The sequence below is a fragment of the Polypterus senegalus genome, chromosome 4 (assembly GCF_016835505.1).
Source record: "Polypterus senegalus isolate Bchr_013 chromosome 4, ASM1683550v1, whole genome shotgun sequence".
NCBI lineage: Eukaryota > Metazoa > Chordata > Cladistia > Polypteriformes > Polypteridae > Polypterus > Polypterus senegalus.
The window spans coordinates 112,083,425-112,102,549 of NC_053157.1; the positions used below are offsets into that span (position 1 = coordinate 112,083,425).

At 38.1% G+C, this 19,125-nt stretch overlaps 1 protein-coding gene across 3 annotated transcripts in view; it reads right to left on the reverse strand.

The window, feature by feature from the left end:
* The window catches only part of palld (palladin, cytoskeletal associated protein), a 451,471-nt gene that overhangs the window by 248,957 nt on the left and 183,389 nt on the right, over window positions 1-19,125 (reverse strand). Inside the window, exon 1 of one of the 3 annotated variants that reach the window (XM_039751168.1) lies at window positions 14,401-14,468. The exons of the other annotated variants lie outside the window; for them this stretch is intronic. The gene's annotated coding sequence lies outside the window, so the exon portion shown is untranslated. Of the gene's footprint in view, window positions 1-14,400; window positions 14,469-19,125 lie in introns of those variants that run through there. 3 annotated transcript variants of the gene reach the window in all.

Sequence of the window (19,125 nt, forward strand, 5' to 3'; positions counted from 1 at the left end):
GGGCTGGTGTTTTATAAAAGCATTGACCAAGTCAATAGCATTATTATGTGCAGAGATTCACAAACAATGGAAAAAGGGAACTCAACAATTGTACCCTGTTTGTCTACACAACTAGTGATTCATTTCAATATTTATGCTTTATTAAATTAGTGGTCATGCATAATCTGCATGCTAGTAATACTGGCTAAAATATGTCAAACATCAACATGGTATTTGTAAATCAGGTTGTTCTTGGGTGAAATACAACAGAGACAATTACACCTAAAGGTTGTTTTGTGGTTTTAACTTTTTCTGAAGACTCATAAAATCTTCTCCCTTTAGTTTATGAAATGTTTCGTTTTTTAAATTGTACATTTCTCTGAGATAACTCGTACAACAATCTGCAGCAGGAGTAAAATAATTATTAATAGTACTGGACATCAGAAAAGAAGATCCAAAAAGCAAGTAGAGTTAACTTTTGTATTTGTAATCATAAGAAGTGCTTGGCATTATGTACACATTATGTGAACATACACAGTATTGTATGTATTTTGTTTTTTGAGCTATTATTTCTCAACTGCTGCAGGATGTGTGGTATACAGAATCTTATCATGGATACAGGAAACCATGTCCTTGTACCAGTAATTACAGACCTGCTGCTAATTGGCTTATAAAAAATGAAGAAGGTGGACCTTAATGCATCTTTGAAGCAAGAAGCAGACTGCCCTCCCCAAAATTACTGAAATCCCTGAACAGATTCTTTTGTTTAATAAGCGGTTATGAATGTGATACTAGTTCCAGATATATGTGTGCATAGCTAGGCTAACTTTCAAAAGAATGGACATCACATTTGTGAAATAAATATTTTAGAAATAAGTATAAGATATAAAATTGACTCTGTATTAATAAGCACAGAAATAGACTCTTCCTTTTTTAAATGAATTTTTTATTTTTATAAAATGCATTAATTTCATGTACTTAACATGCCTCATGTACTGTACACATATATAGAGCATAGGGCTGGATCATACATGGAAGTTTTGATTTAATATTTAAGAAAAAGCAATATTCAAAACCCAGTATTGCAATGTTTACTTCTGTTGACCTTTGACAAATTTTTCTGCCAGTTAAAAAAAAATTTTGCAAATTCAATACCAGTTTTTGTAAACATGACTGCATTGACTCTGCTCATTTTACCTAGTGGTGAAAGTGAGTGTGAGGAAAAAAAATGGAGCAACTATCAGAAATGGGAAGTGTTTACAAGAGATAGTGTTGCCTAAGCAGTTTGGAAATGGTTTGGGTTTAGCAGGGATAACAAGCAGTACAACATCTAAAGATAAAACACATGGCTGCATATGAAGAGAACATCTAGTTACATTTGACACCAGTACAATGTCCTCTTGTCTCACACAAAATTGGTCTCTCCTAAGCAAAGTTTCATGAAATGCTAAATGTTCTTTTGCATAGTATATGAGTAGACAAGCAGTGGACAGAAACAGAAAACTGATGTAGTGACTTATTATACTGCAAAACACACTTTCCTACAGAATTTTTGTAGCCTTCTCCAGGTCTGTGTCTCAAGTGAATCCTTTCTTTTAACCTCTGTCGCCAGTTCCTTCAACCTCATAACGATGTTTGTTCTGATACATATTGTCAACTGTGCAGGCCTTAGGTATTACCTTACCAAGTCATGTACAGTCATATGAGTTTAACACAGGTGGACTCCAAACAAAGAGAAGAAACATCTCAACAATGATCAATAAAATGAGATGCAGCTCAGCCAAATTTCAAGTGTCATAGAAAAGGATATCTGTAAAATGTCCGTATTTTATTTTTATTAAATTAGCAAAAATTCCTAAAATCCTCTTTTTACTGTGTCTTTCTGGAGTATTGCGTGTTGTCTGATGAAGGAAAAAATACATTTAAACAATTGTAGCATGAGGCTGCAAGCAACATAGCAAAATGTGTAAAAAAAAAATTGGGTATTAATACTTTCTAAAGGCGCTGTACATATCAAAGTTTATGATATTTTGACAACATATCAAGAGATATTGAATATGGCATTTCAGATCAAATTTATCACAACATCAATTTAAGTCCAATGAAATTACAGAAACTAAAAAAGACACTTTTATGTCACTCTAAAACCCAGGCAGAATCCATTTTCATTGCAGCGTTACCAGCAATGTTAAGAACAGAATTAGCCTGGACTAGGACCTAAAGCAGGTCATCAGCCTGCTAAACTAGAAGGAATCAAACAAGCAATGGCAGAAGTGAGGATTTGTAAGAACAATACATTAAAAAAGTATTTTCTCCACTGCCAACCTCCTCTAGTACAATTGCACTTTTTCGCACCCATATCTGATGTTAATACCCAGGATGACAAATTAATTTAAGCAAACATTTCTTGTTACACTGTACATCACATCTGAGCCCACCACCTATAAAACATCACCAAGACCTTAAAAAGACTTTCAGTCCTTTCATGTGTTAACTGGTCTGATTAATTAACTGAACATTAGTGGTAACTAAATAATTGAGGAGAAAACCACAATTGAATAAATGCCAAGTACATAATTGTAAGCAGACAATGCCAGAACAGCATCTCAGCTATATCAAACACAGATTGAACACTAACATGACATTAAAATCAATATTGTACCAGCCTCATTCCGAATCAACTCATTTATGGAGTAGAAAAATTACAAAATTGGGCTGTTTAGCTAAAAGAATATATAGTTAACCCAGGAAGATAAAGATGCTCTTTTTCAGTGTTAGAAAAACCTGGGATTCCATATGTGTAAGTGGTCTGTTGGCAAGACCATCCAATCACAAGCTACAGGATAAGCTACAATAAATCGTGAAAAGTAATACACTATGTGGCAGGCAGAGTGAATGAAATTTCTAATATTTACACAATGTATGCTAAATACAGTTAGGGATTAGACAATAATAATCAATCCATTTTTTATCTTCTATACACAATTATTTGTTCAACATATTTTTACATAATACAGTGATATTCACATACTGTATAGCCTTTGCATAGAAAAAAAGGAAGTTAAATATATTTATGAGGAAAAACCTAAAATATTAAAAAAACCAGTATGCATGCTAGCACATAAATGTTGAAGTTTAACCATCCAGGAGAAAAATCTATTTCACTGTGCAAAGTGTTAATAGTGTTACCAGAGAATCAATTTTCTAGAATAGTCCCAGTAGGAATAAAAGATAAATGTGTACCACACCAACAAAGGATGGAAGCATGCGCTGATAGCGTGATCCCTCATCGGTATAAAGTATATCTCTTACTCAATAGGTTGCATAGGTGGAGATGGAGACCCAAAAAGAAAACATTTCTAGTTTATTTGATTTTGACCCTGGAGATCCAGGAAAAGAGCAATGTAGATTTCACATGGCACTACAGCTACAAGCTCCAGATGTCCTGGACAGTGGTGCAGATGTGTACGGTACAGATGGGGTGCTACTGCTCTGGTCTCCACAAGCCTTACCATTTCTACCTGACGCACCTCTCGCTCACACATCTAGAGAAAGTAAACTGATGTATTGCTTATCTTACGTTTGTGCAGGCAGCACAAGGAGCTGCCTGGGTATACAGAGTATCAGTTCAAATTTTCGGATGCTCAAAAATGTAGTGACTATATGAGTCAACACTTACCTGATTAATGTGATAAGGATGTTACTAACAAATCCTTGTAGAAGTAATTAAATAGCACCATAAAACACTGATTTGTAAACACTGAGTAGGTAGCTTTGACATTTTTCTGCAGATTATTCACATTCTTTACTAAGAAGGTCTGTGGCTTTTCTGAATACTATAATACTTGCCCCAGAACCCCTAATTAAGACAGAAAAGTTAACAGGAGTGGGTAGATAATTTGTCTAATGTTTCAGTTTTTTTCATATGATATGTTTTGAAAGGCAAAGTATTTAATAATGGTTTTTACGAAGAAGTGAAGATTTCATTTCACTTCGGCATATATTTAAATAAATAACACTTATGTAACCCCAGTAGCCACTTGGCTCCAGACTAAGAGTGGCTGCAAAGCATGAAAGATCTGATCAAGGATTTGATGAAATCTGACACCTTAACAGGGAGAGTGGAACCGTATGCATTTCATTTCATCCAACTGTCTTCTTTATGAATCCAAGTCTTAAGTCAGCTAGAGGTAAGTTAAGGATCCAAGGAATGAGAGGTACAAAATCACTTTTGTGCCCATGGGAATATATATATATTGTCACAGATGTCCGGGGACACTGCCCAGCCAGGACGCCTGGATAGTCCCCGACTTGGACAATGTTGCTCCTCAGCCACGAGAGGGCAGCCACCCGGGGCTATTTGGGGGCCACAGGGACGGAGCTGGGACGCTCTTTATGAGAGGACGTGGCCACCGCCAGGGGGCGCCCGGACAGTTAGAGAAGCCTGGATGGCAGCACTTCCGCCACACCATGAAGTGCTGCCGGAAGTAATTCCGAGGACACCCGGAGTGTTTCCAGGTGCTTTCCTGACACTTCCGCTACACCAGGAAGTGACGTCAAGGGGAGCACCTGGGGCTCATCCAGGTCATAATAAAAGGGGAAGCCTCCCTCCAGTAGACGAGCCAGAGTTGGGAGGAAGGAGATGAAGCTTGTGAGGAGGAGGAAGGAGGTCAAGAGAGAGAGAAAGAGAAAGAAGAAGACGACAGTGGAGAGAGTTGGTGTGAGAACATTGTGGTGCAGTGAAAAAAGAAATAAAAGAAGTGTGTTTTGGACATCCTGGTGTCGGTCTGTCTGTATCTGGGGGTACACTTTCCACAATATATATATATATATATATATATATATATATATATACACTGTGTATATTAATTAGTGTCTGAGCTTAAGGAGTATTATATTGAAAAATATATTTTACTATAACATTTTGCTAAGATATTGTCAGTCTGCTCAACTAATTAAACATAGATTTTTCTATGTTTCACCCTAAAGTTCAAATCTTGCTTGTTTTTTTTCTTTTTAAAGTGTTACAACTTTTTTTCCCATGCATATGCAGTACTTCTTCTGTTCCTTCTGCAAGTTAATTTAATGTTCTTATGCTGGTTAACCCAGCTGCATAGTGGAAAAATGGATAGCCCACTGAGCTATACAAACAACTGTGTAGTGCCAAGGAAGATAGAGTAGTTCTTTTACAAATATACAGTTTCCAATTCACTACTACAGCATAATATCTGTGACATACTATATAGATCAGGTTTCTCAATTTAACATTTAATTAAATAAATGCTTGTTGACACAGTTGTACAACAAACCAAGTTATCTAGCTTTTTCTAAGAATGCTAAACATTTTGTTAGCGTACAGATGCCAGCGACATTTTAAGAAAAACTTTATTCACTTGGCTTAAGATGGATGTTTCAGAGGATAAAAAATTAAACTGTTCTTAATTTTTTGCCATTTGTGCCCCACTTACTTGCACCTTAAAAATCTAAATAGCCATGGTTTATTTTAATTCATTCTTCATAACAGAGGACTGGCTTGGACCACTACACAGAATATCAAGTGCATAAACATCAACCAGTTTCAAAAAGTCAATACAAAATGCAAGATAAACAAATAGGAAACATGCATTACATGCTAAGGGCCAAAGTCATTTTGAAACTGAAAAAGGGGAAACCAAACGTTCTAATGCAATCCTGAAGAGAAAAAAAATACCTTAGGATCAAAATTCCTGGCATGAAACAAAAAAACAAGCAGGATACACATAACAAAAAGATCATGCAAAAAAACAACCTAGGACACTCCAGTAAAATATATATAATTTTTTCCTCTTTTTATATGTAGACAGGTGTGACTTATAGATGAAAGTTACAGTAAGTAGCTTAATACGGTATGTAGGCCAATATTACATAACTGTCTTATCTGTTCCAAAGTCCAAGCATTGTTTGTGAAAATTATCTAAATGCAGAAATAACCTTTAACATATGAAAGTCCCAAGAGATTTTTTCCAATACACTGATGATAAAAAGGAAGGAAGTATATTCTGGAATGATAAAACTCAAGTTACAGCTTGTGCACATTTACAAAATGTTGGCAATTTATTTTAGTTGTCACAAAAGTCATACACTTTGTGCAGTGAGACACTACAAGTTGCTAAACACACCAAAGCTTGTCATGTGCACATTTATCCAAAAATGTCCAAGGGAACACTGCCTGATCAGATCACCTTTAAATGGATCTTAATTCAAAACTTTCATCACAGTAAGACAAAGGTTGCAATTAATACATTTTCAGGGAATTCTGAAATGCATTGAATATCATCAGAAGCAGGAGAGAGAGAGGACCATTGACATGCTGAAAGCAGGCACATCATGTACCAGAATTGACAGACATTATGGATTAAACTGCTCCACTGCAAGCAGGTTTTTAACAGACAGGCAGGAGAGAAAGCTGTCCAAATTCTGGTCCTTCTCAAAGACTACATCAGAGTAGGGCTGACACATCAAAAGGATCCAACTGAGACTGAGCTGCCATACCACATGTATGGCTGCTTCAGAACAGGTAATCCACCTGAAACTAAGCATGTTTGGGCACGGCCAGTACTTGGATGTACAGTAATACAAACCAGGAAAAGTTTGGGTTGCTCCTGGAAAGGTGCTCATTACACCAGCAGGAAGCACTTACCCTGTGGTTTGAATTTGGATCCTAATCCCTCAGTGCAATGAGGGGACACTATGCAGTAAAAATGGCACTGTCCTTCGTGTGAGATGTAAAATCGAGGTCCTGACTCCCTGTGTTTATAAAAGATCACTGGAGTATTCTCTGTAAAGAGTAGGGTTTATCCCGGTGTCCTGGCTAAATTGCCCATCATGGCTTTGTCATTCAGGCACCAAAACCATCCCCAGTCATTTATTGGCTTTTTCTCACCCCTTCACAACCAAACAGCTAATGTGTGGTTAGCATTCTGGCATAAAATTGCTGCCATCATAATCACCCAGGTGGATGCTGCAAATTAATGATGGCTTAAGTGGCTACAGCGTTTTGAGTAGTAAGAAAAGTTCTATTTAAATGTAAGGAATTATTATTACATATTTCTTGCTGAAACAGTCAGCAGACACAATTCCCGCAACAGTAACACTACAGTGAGAGATTGAGAGATCATTGTCTCTATAACCACACGCATCAACTAGTGGTAGCTGCAAGAGATGGTCACACAAGATACTAAAAGACTACAAGATGACTGTTGCACAAGGTCATTTTTGTTGCTGTACTATTTTGATTTCCTAATATTATCATTTGTTTATTGCTGTTCCAGGAATGAAAGTTGAAATTTCAGTCTAGAAGTGTGTTGTATCTCTTTTTCTATCAGGATACATCATTCTTGCGAACCTCCTCCAGGCCTAAAAAACTATAGGCTTTGTTTTTGCATGCACTACAGGGAAAACTTTGCCAGCACTGTTACTTAATCACTAACAGAAGCTTGTTCATAATATTCACATACACTTGCATTTAAATGTTTAGAATTACCCAGAAACTGTCATGTTTCTTATAGAAATGAATACTTTCTTATCAAGATACCATTTAGTTGATTTAAAAAATAACTAAGACATTACTAATGGTGCAATAATATATTACTCACATAATGCTGCAATGCACCATTTTCAACAGCCATTTTTGTACATTACATAAAGGTAGATGTAAAGGTAGACTTTCTTAGCTCATCCTAAATGAATTATGTTTAAATTCTAATTGGTTATTAGAGAAACCTTTATAATTCTGTTAGCATGGCTGAAATATGTTGTTCGTTTGAATAACGCAAGTAAATTGTCTTTCTTTGGGTTGCAAGGTACTGTCATTCCTAAAGTTTCATTCTGGGTTTAAAAACAGCCAAAAAATGTGTCAGTCCATTGTTGTTTTAAAGATGAAGGTTATTCCATGTGAAAGAATTCAAAGAAAGAGAATATTTTGTACAAAGGTATACACTTCTGTCTTCAGAGAAAAGTGCAAGGGATCCAAACAAGAAAGAAAAGGAAGTGGAACACTTGGATATATAGATTACATAATAGGATAAGAGCATCAGAATTTGTAGTTTGAGAAACAAACCCCTTACATGTCCCCAGTTGGCTGCTTCCTTAAATAGTACCACAAGGTCATCAGCAACAGTGAAAACAATATGTTATTATGAGTAAAAGAACAGACATTGTATAGTGCATTTCTATTTGAATCTAAACTTTTGCCCATTTTAACATTTTGGTTTTATTTGTCAGTGTCAGATATGTCTTTTTCATTGGGCATCATCTAAGGACATACATCCTGGAATCATTATTATTTTACTGCTGCAGATGACAAGACCTGTGAGGTGTTTGTTTCTCAAACAATTCTGATGTCCTTATCCTCTTGTGCAGCTGGGCATGTGGGCCTGCCACTTCTTTTTCATTTCTTAATTAATTTTTGAAATGCTAGTATCTTGTAACCCAAGGAAAGACAATTTACTTGATTCACTGCGTAGAACAACATGATTCAGCTGTGCTAAAACAATAACAAATGTTTCCCTAATAATCAATTAAAAATTTAACAATGTTAATTAAAGATCATTCAAGAGAATTTACCATTAGCACACTGAAGTAATGGCAGCTAAAAATAGTGCTCCTTCTTACATACAATAGTATTGATGTCACTCATTTCAAGGAGTAAACAGCCATTTGCAACTATATTACAGTCTTGGACATATTTTAAATCAATTTAATAGAACCCTAACAGTGCTGGGAAGGAAAAACTGGTTGCTATCGAAAACCGTTTTTTATTTTTATTATGATATTGTAGCGACCCGTGGTTGAGTCTTAAAGTTTTCAGAGCCGTGCTCAGCCGTGCACTTCCCCCAAGCTGGTCGGCCAGCGGAATGCCAGCGCCATGCACGCAGCTGTACCTAGCTCTTAAGCCAGCGAGCACTCGTGTCCCATACACCGCACGACTCCGAGTGTCTCGGCAATCATTGCTTAGATGAAATCTTAGCAATAACACAGCTCTGTCCTGTCGTATCTCTTTATTAAACAGATAGCCAGTAAACAAAGCTCAGTCACATTGCATAGCCATTACCAGGGTCATTAACGAAGTTACCTTTCTCATTGATGGTAACTTATTTACAATCTAGTAACCTCGGACGGAAATAACCCAAACCCATCCCACCAGTTGAACACAAATACATACAACAATTACAACAGGAACAATAATTCGATTGCCTTGCTAATTTAACACAACAGTAACTTTTACAAAAATTACCCACAATGCATCACGCTGCCAGCGCTGGCTGCCGGGTCGCTACAATATGGATTTTTCTTATACCGCAACACCGGTTTAAATATATCCTAAACAATGCTCAGAACGTGGCGCAGCAGGAAACTGTTTAAGGGGGGGACCTTTTTCACTGCTACACCACTAAACATGCATGCAATGGAGTACATACTGTACGTTAGTGAGGGTGCTGAGCGGTGAAAATGAACAGAGAACATTCTGAAACTAAAACTGTAGCAGACGATAATGTTGAAGATGATGACACTTTTTTTTGCCAAAAAAAGGAGCTGTGTCTGTTGTCTGGAGATACTTTGGTTTTAAAAGGTCGGATGTGGACCAAACAACTATTTACTGCAAATGCTGTTGAGTTAAGTTGTCGCCGGAGGCGGCAACACAAGCAATTTGCTGCACCAGCGTAACCGCAAACATGCTTTGGAGTACCATGAATGTATGGAACTATGATTGGCACCCTCCACGTCCTCAGGTAAAACTAAAAAAGCCTAAGGACACTTGAGTTAGACGTCACTTGTAGACGCGTTTGCTAGAGGCACCGCCTACGACAAAAAAAAAGTAAGTGGTGGATCGACATAACCAACACCATTAGAATCTATATAGCCAAAGACATGGTTCTGTTAAATACTGTGGAGAAAGGCCGATTCAGGGCTCTGATTAAGACACTGGAACCCAGACATGTTTTCAAGTCGCAAGTACTTTAGTTTAGTAATCCCCAACTTGTACCATGAACACTGAGGGAAGTTACAAGCAGAGGTGGCTACAGTCCCCCGACTATTCAACAATAGCAGATATGTGGTCAAATCACACTATGGAGCCATATTGGCTATTGAAAAGTTATGCCTCCAAACAAGCTATTGTCCAAATGACCACACTGGCGAATTACTTGCTGCAGGCTTGCTGGAAGCACTCAATTCCTGGGGGCTTACAGAGCAGAGGCAAGTGGTCATCACAACGAACAGTGGGGCCGACATTATGAAGGCTGTCAAGATTAACAATTGGACAAGACCCCAGTGCTTTGGACACAGGCTTCACACAGCCATAGGTATGCAATACTTTTTAAAATAATAAACTATTTTAAGTAATGGTAGTAAAAACATCATAGTAATAAGAAATGTCCAATGAATTTGTGTATAATCAGTTTTCTGTTATCTCTATTATCAGTCAGCACAGGTAGTCCCCTACTTACGATGGTTCAACTTAGATTTGTGTGCACATTAAAATGTTTTTTGTACAATTCTCACAATAGTGGAATAGATTATTCTTTGCCAGTTTACTGTAGTAATTGTGGTGGAAAATGTGGTTAACATCCACTCATGCGTGGGAAAAAAATACTGCTGAATACTGTGAAACCAGTATAAATTTGAAAAATACCATGATATAGAATTTTGGTCTACCCCAGCACTACCCTGATACCATGATAACAAAGTACCAGTTTCTATAAAAATATTTATAAGTGCTTCCAAACACTACTGTGTATATATTGTAGATCACTTCTTTACAAACCATGACAGAAATTTACATCACAATGAATATAAAAAAACTGCAGTTTAAAGTTTCTTTAACAAAACATTTGAGAATTGCAAAATAGACACAAATATAAAACCAAGAAAATGACACAGCAAAATTACCAATAACGTCTATTCAGGCACATACATATTGGGTTTCCAGCTTAGATTTCAAATACCAAATATTTTATCTCTGCTAACACCAAAACTCTCAAGAGAAATACAAGTTGTGGGATGGGCCCTCTCTCCGGCTACAATGCAGCAGTACATTGAACACCTTCCATTTGTGAAATGCATACTTACAATACAATGGTATTTACTGTGAAGGGCAAACAGAGGGGAATTAATGATGTTGAACTAAATCAACCATTCACCCTCCGCCTTATATACTTTTTACAGTGCATTCTAAACTGCAGTATATTACATGACCATCTGAACATAACGCATATATAAAATACCCACTCCATTCACAGTTCTTCATTTAAAGTACTGACAGTTAACATTGTTTGTTTAATGATTTACTATGTGATGCAGATGGAATTTGGGCCTTTGGCCTAAAATTAAAGACAGCCAAATGCCAAGGGAATGCCATTGGAAATGACAATGTATTGTAGTTCACTAAAGACTATGGGTAGATGGCATGCAGTAAAAGTAAGGAATCTGACCATAACAGACCATAGGTATAGGTAAACACCTAAGTATAGGTAATCAGTGTACACCACCTAGAAAAGGCAACATATCTGCAGTTTTTGGTGCTGCTCTAAATTCACAAATGTGGAGGACAGGTAAATGGCACAACAGCGTGAGTGTAGAAAATGCTGTATAGGCTATGAAACCCAAGGGGCACCTCTGAGCCTTCTTAGAAACCAAAGTGATACCAATCGTGTAGCTAAAAAAGGGTGTTCTAACAATAATGACAAGAGCAAAGAAAGCTAACAGGTGTAATAGCAAAGTTTCCAATAAAAATGATAAACTTTGAACTCTGGTTGCCCGACATGGCCTCACTTCTACACCTATGTACTTAGCCCCAATAAAAACCCAACAATTACCCTTCCTCCACCACCACACATTCCATGCCTTTGCCCCTACCACAGCAAGGGTTCAGTTGAGGATACACTCAAATCCATCCTTTTGTGTGCTGTTCCTCTCCTTGTCTGTTGTTAGGCTACTCTAATTACCTAGCAATCACATCATGTTAAACTCAAGGAAAATATAAAGAGCAAGCTTGCTTGTGGGGTTGCTCTAGCACTGTGTACCTGGTGCCTCTGTAACAGTCCACCATTTTAAGCTCCCCTGGTGTTTTAGCATTTTTTACATATTTTTTATTCTTCAACTTTTATCTCATACTTTGGATATTTGAATTTACCACATGTGACCTTCTGCTTGTTTAGACAACACTTTGGATTATGGACATTTCCTCCAATTGGTCCATCTCAGTCTGCTCTCCAACCTGGTTTTGCATTGTCAACCATGCTTTAATACTAGGATTCAGCCTTTCTTCCAGTGAAGCCGGCATTGAGTGAATGGGCTTCCTTCATCTGTGTTTGCAGTGGACCAGTTAACAAATAAAATACTCACAAGTCAGACCTTTATCCAGCTTACTTTCTGGCTCCAAATCAAGCTACAGATTGGGCACAGAGTAATTTTAACCCTGGGCCAGGAATCTCTTCTGGGCATGTCGCAAAGAAAATGTGAATGGTCAGGAATGGGTGTTGAAAGACTTCCTGAACTCCCCATTGTGGCTCCAAGTTTGTATGCAATCTTGGACCTCAGATTCTAGCTATCCTTTGCTTGTCCAATACAGTAAGGAACCAAATATAAAACAATAGCCTTCCCTGCTCCAACCTTGCTGCCATCTATCAATCCTTCCATTATTTTCTGCCTGATGAAAAACTAACTCCCAATTTCAGTCTACTGATTTCTGGTTGCAATTTCTAAGAGTTGGTCCCAGAATGAACTGCCCTCAGGAGCATGCTATACAAATGAGGGGGCATAGTAATCATCTTGACAAAATTACAAACTGTTATCTGCCATGCAGGCAACTGTTTGGCCACCTTTTACAAGGCATAATGAACATTTGGTCAATGGAACACTGGAATAGCCTTCTAATAATGGCACTTGTGATATAACCAAACAAGGTTTTAGGTAAGAATCAGCACAGTGTCAGGGAAAGCACAAAGAATTACAGATGGATTGCACTGAAGTATGAGACAAATCTTCAAAGAACTACTGTAGATGGTAACATAATATGTCACCAGGCAAAGGGACTGTAAATGTAGCAAACTCCCAATCTGCATCTTGCACAGGCCAATGACAATAAAGAGTAGAAAGCCAAAGTCATACCAAGTGCTCAATTCAATAAAACCACTGTAAACGTAAAAGACCACAGAAAAACATCAGCAGACAAAGGTACTACAAGAATAATGGCCTGCCAGTCACGAGTTGCCGCTCAGTAAAACAACGTGTAAAATACTGAAGCTGCCAGTACATTATACCTCACCGTGGCTGCAAGATGTTACCTGCAACCCAATACCACAAATAAATATTGCTGGCAATTTCTGCCATGCAATGAAGGCTCTGCAACTGCCAGCTGCTACCAAATAGTTAAGGCACAATATGTATATGCTATGGTTTGATATCGCCCATGTTTGCTACTAAGTAAACTCGCTCTATTATCCTTCAGATAAATCGGATTTTGCTTGGTTAAAAATGTCATTAGCAAGTACACAAATACAAACTGTTGCATTCTATCGCTAAAATCAACTGCCGTCATCGCCAAGCACAAGTTGAAAAACAAACTAAAGGGCAAGCTGCAGCCGGGCACCCGTTGGCTCGCTCACACCTCCGAAAAAATGTCAACAGACAGTAAACGTACTGCAGGAATAACAGAGTGTCTGCCACTTGCTGGCACATGTGTAAAAGACTGAAGCTGACAATTCATTTTACCACCCAGTAAAACCAATTGGGCTGCAGGTTGTTGTCACCATATTATGCCACCCAGCACTAGAAATGCAGGTTGCATGACACCAGGCAAATGTAGACGTGCCTTTCGACATATCGGTGCTATGTGGACCCAAACAAATTCCACGTGCTAGACAGCAGCGTCCGAAAGGCGATGGGAGTGTGAAGAAATCCAGGCAACCGTACGTAATAGAGAAGGAATAGCCGAATTTAAGGTTTACAGCTGAAAAAGTTATTAAAAATAATGGCTTGGACGGGTCCGCTGTCTAGCTCAACACTTGGCTGCAGCAGTAAAAGGGGGAACGCATGCTTTTCGGTGGTTATCGCTGCACTATTTAATTAGTTGATAAGTTTATCGATCAGGAAACCGACACAATCAACAATCAGTAGAAATAGAAGGCGAATCCCTAAAGGGAACACATTTCGGCCGGTTACTACTTACCAGACGAAAGACTGCTACTGGAGAGCCGGTTGTGAGAATAAATACTCAGCGTGACAGAGCAGCGCACAGATTGGAAGACGGAGAGAGAGTGAGTGAGCGAGCAAGCGAGCGAGCGTGAGTGAGAGAGAGAGAGAGAGAGTGAGTGAACGACAGGAAGAGGAGGAAAACGAAGAATGAATTATGCTGCACTACACGCCAGGCGGAAATCTTACTTTTTAATGATGTGAAACGACTTTCCGTGGTAATGTTTTCGTAGCTCCGCTGCTGAAACAGCACATGTTTAGACGGCCTCTAGTAATTCTGACGCTTTCGCAGCCTACCAAAGCTCCCCTGGGAAAGCGAATGGTGACAACGGTCACGCGCGCCTGTTGCCTGTGCCATACCTGCGCGCGTGCCGTTCAGTGGTGCCTGAGGATGCTGCGCCATTTAAGGGTGCCCACTGATCTCCACCGACTTATTATTTAGACCGTATATATCATCCCACTTAGTTGAACATTCTATATGGTGCAGTTTTTAACACTGTTTCATTGCGGAGTAAAGTGTGCTGGATTCGATTCTCGCGTTCCGTCGTTGTCTTTGTGGCCTTTGCACGCCCTCCTAGTGTCTGCATACGTTTGACTCACACCATGTGAAAGTGTGCACGATAGGTTCTAATGTGTGACTCGTGGGAGTAGGCGCAATCCTTGTGATGGACGGTTTCCTGCCTTTCGTCCAAAGCTGTTGGGATAGGTTCAGACCGCCGCCGGGTGATTGAGAATGTTCTCTCTCAGTTCTGTGTTCTTTAGGATCAGTGAGGTAGAACAGCAATTGCAGTCCAACGTCTGATTTAGCAAACACCATTAAATCACTTGGTAAATCATTCACGAGTTTCTGAAATTTAAAAATATTTCCTTACTTCAAAAACACGCACAGTGAAATCATTATAATTGAGTGACATATAAATGATGTATGGTACTGCGTGAAATCAAACGTGCAGAAAATTTTAACTAAAGCTTTTCAGGGAAGGCTTAGCATAATTAGCAAAAGCAGGCCCGCTATCATGCTACTGTACAGTATATTCCATTTGCTTTATTTAGTAGTATAGTATGTAGGCAGTGGGAACTTTAATAATCTAATAAAAGTCTATAAATACTATATGTATTTGTCAAGTGTTCACATTGCATACTATTTTTGTGTTCAGTATTATGTTTTTCTCCATTATTGCACTGTGGTTTTGTTTAAAAAGAAAAAACATTTTAAAATGTGCATTGCACACTACACTTGTAAATAATTTTACCTGAACTGAATTAATATACATTAGTTTTTTAAACAAATGCAATTTTCCAAAGCTACCTTTTAAAAGGAAATCATATATACACCATGTCATTTATAACTTCTGAAGAAGAACACAAGATATAAATAATATTTGTGAAAGAGAGTAAGCAGGTATGAGTATATTGTCTTTTATGGATGGATTTAAGGCACAACATAAGTCTTGCATAAAGCAGCAAAAATATACCACTGAGCTTAATTAAAATGTCTTGAAATATATTGTAACTGTAGGAAACTGATAAAGTAAAATGAATGGAATTTTAAGTTGAAAAGTTTGGGGGGTTTGTATGTTCAAGTTGTACAGATGACAGCTGACTGGGAAAGAGCAGACCACAATAGCTGAGACAGTGTAACCACCAGTGATGTGGCAGCAGGGCCATAAATTAACATGAAGTGTGTGTAACAAGGCCCACATGCAGTCAATTCGTGTCATATGATATGCTGGAAGAACTCTGGTACACACAATATGTGGGTTATTTTTATGCATAATGCGTCTTATGTGCAACCACCTCAGCTTCCATAAAGAGGGCATCTGCAAACAAATGGCCAACAGCATGACTGCAAATTGGTCAGCACCTTGCAGTCACTTCTTTGTCCGTATGTCTTAATTTTTACATTCAAGTTAAAACATTCTTTACAGTCTTCTGTTCTACACTATACACTATATATTTATATATAAATATATTACACACTTTATTAACTACACCTATTCAACTGCTTGTTAATGCAAATATCTAATCAGAGTATCCCATGCAAGGAAGTTAATGCATTTAGGCATGTAGACATTGTCAAGATGACTTGCTGAAGTTGAAACTGAGCATCTAAATGGGGAAGAAAGGTGATTTAAGTGACTTTGAACATGGTATGGTTGTTGGTGCCAGACAGACAGCTGAGGCTATAATTTGCATGGGTTCATCAAAACTGGACAATAGAAAATTGGCAAAACATTGCCTAGTCTGATGAGTCTTGATTTCTGCTGCAACATTCGGAAGGTTGGGTCAGAATTTTGCATCAACATCCATCCTGCCTTGTATCAATAGTTCAGGCTGGTGGTGTTGGTATAATGGTGTGGGGGATATTTTCCGGCACACTTTGGGCCCCTTATTACCAACTCAGCATCATTTAAGTACCACAGCCCACCTGAGTATTGTTGTTCACCATGTTCATCCCTTTATGACCACAAGGAATTCATCTTCTGGTGGCCACTTCCAGCAGGATAACAGAGCATGTCACAAAGCCCAAATGTTTTCAAACACGTTTCTTGAACATGAAATGGGTTTATTTTACTCAAATGGTCTCCACAGTTTCCAGATCTCAGTCCAAAAGTGCATTTTTGGGATGTGGTGGAACAGGAAATTTGCAACATGTATGTAAGCCAACAAATCAGCAGCAATTGCATGATGCTATCCTGTCAATATGGACCAAAATCTCTGAGGAATGTTTCCAGGACCTTGTTGAATTTATGCCAAAAAATTATGGCAATTCTGAAGGCAAAAGGGAGTCCACACCAGTACTAGCAAGGTGTAACTAATAATGTGGCCAATGAATGTATAGATAGATAGATAGATTTTAGGCTATAAGGGTTTGGATAAGTCATTTTTTGGTTAGTATGTTTGACCTCTTTACCGCTATCTGACATAATAATGGATGGCCATGAGAGCAGTGAGTGTTGACAGAAAAAAAGGGGCATAAGGCAGGGGCAGAGCCCAACAAGGCCCTGGGAAAAAAGTTAAATGTATTGCCGAGGCATATTGTCATGCCAGTGCAGAAAGCATGGCATCATCATGGCATCATCATAGGATTGTATTAACCATATGTGCACTAGATGCATCTGAAGGACTAGAAGCCCAAGCAAAAATGAATAGTCTAGAAATACATGTCATATGTTTTCCCAGGGAAACAGAGGGCAGGCAACCAATAAACCTCTTATATTTAGAAAGAAGATGAGGTAATAAAAGACAGACAGAAAAACAAACAACCACTCAGCCAAAAGATGAATTAGGAAAGCTGAGGGCTTAAGGTGCAGAAATACACAAAGCCACTGAATGGAGATCTAGTCTGATGTCCCTGTTGCAAAAGTAGGGCTATCCCAGGTCCTGGAAGGGATTCAGGTCCTTGTCTAGAAGTGACCAATTTTGTAATTAGCTTAGAATCAGAAGGCAAATAGGGACAAGAACATAACTGGCAGGGGGGTGAAATGTCAGAATATGGGGAGTTGTTTACAATAGAGGCAAAAAGAGAGGCAAGAGTTGAATGTGGGCGTCTTTTGTTGTACTTGGAGACTAGCAAGTTGTTTTTCTTTTTTACTCTGTCTTGTACTGTGGCCACTCCCTTTGTCCATCCTCTTCTTTATTTGTTTTCTATCTTTGCATATTTTAGTTCTCTTGGCATTGTTCTACCTGAAGGGGTTTCTACGAATAATCCCCCTTTATGACACTGATTACGTTTTCACTTGCTCCTGAGGTCTAGTTTTTTTAATGATCGTTAACTGATGTTTTCACTTTTGATTGTATCTCTATATTCTCCAATTATTCATATCACATTTTCAGTCCAGCTTTAATTAACACCACTAGCAACTCTCATTTTCCCTTGCTGGCATATGATGTCACTGCCTTAAAGGAAAAACTGAGTGCCCAAGAGATGGTGAAGGCCCTACAAAGTAGTCCATCCATCCATCTGTTCATTGCCTGTATCTACTTTATTCTGGGCAGGGTCGGAACCTGGAGCCCATCCTGGTCCTGGACAGAGCACCAGTCCATCACATGGTGAACACACCTGCATGTCTTTGGGAGGGAACCAGAGCAGCAAGAGGAAAACAAATGAGATAATAGAGATAACATGTAAACTTCACACAGGAGGGCATAAGGTTGTGAGCTGTGGTCTTCTTATTGAGAGGAGACCAGAGTTTACATTCTAGCAACCATTCTGCCTCAACACATTAGTTAAGCTGTAAATACATTTCAGTACTTGATAGCAAATTTGAATGGTAGCCACGGTACAACCAAACTACTCACCTACCTATTACATAGGCAGAGAAAATGCATTTTGATGAAAGTTCTACATTTATCTAATGGACACTGAAGCAAATAAAGGATTTAGATAATTAAACACACACTTGAATAAATATTAAGAATCATCATGCATGATCACACATTCACAACTCAGGAATGCACTGAAAAAATGGATTTAATTATTTAATGTGATTTTAAACATTTTTGTATGTCGAATTAAAAAATGAAAACCATTTTTGTCTATAAGTTTTTCACAAGACACATTTTATAACTTTATATTTTTTATCAATTTCAAACAATGTCTAATTAAATATCAATATTTTATTTTAATGAAAATGTATTTGAATTTAAAATTTTCTATTATTAAAATGAATGTTTAAAGCAAAACAGTTATTTTAATCCGTAAAAAAGGAATTGATCATAGTGATGAGTCCTACTACCAGACATATCTGGCCTTGTCCTTCCTTCATCAATGACACACTTCACTGGAGTGAAATGAACCTACCTCAGTGTGACTCAGTCAGTTGACCAGTGCACTTGTAAGTGATAGAGTGGAGAGTTTCTTGTTTTGTTGTACTGTTAATTCATACTATGGCTTCTAGAAGTTGTGTGAAC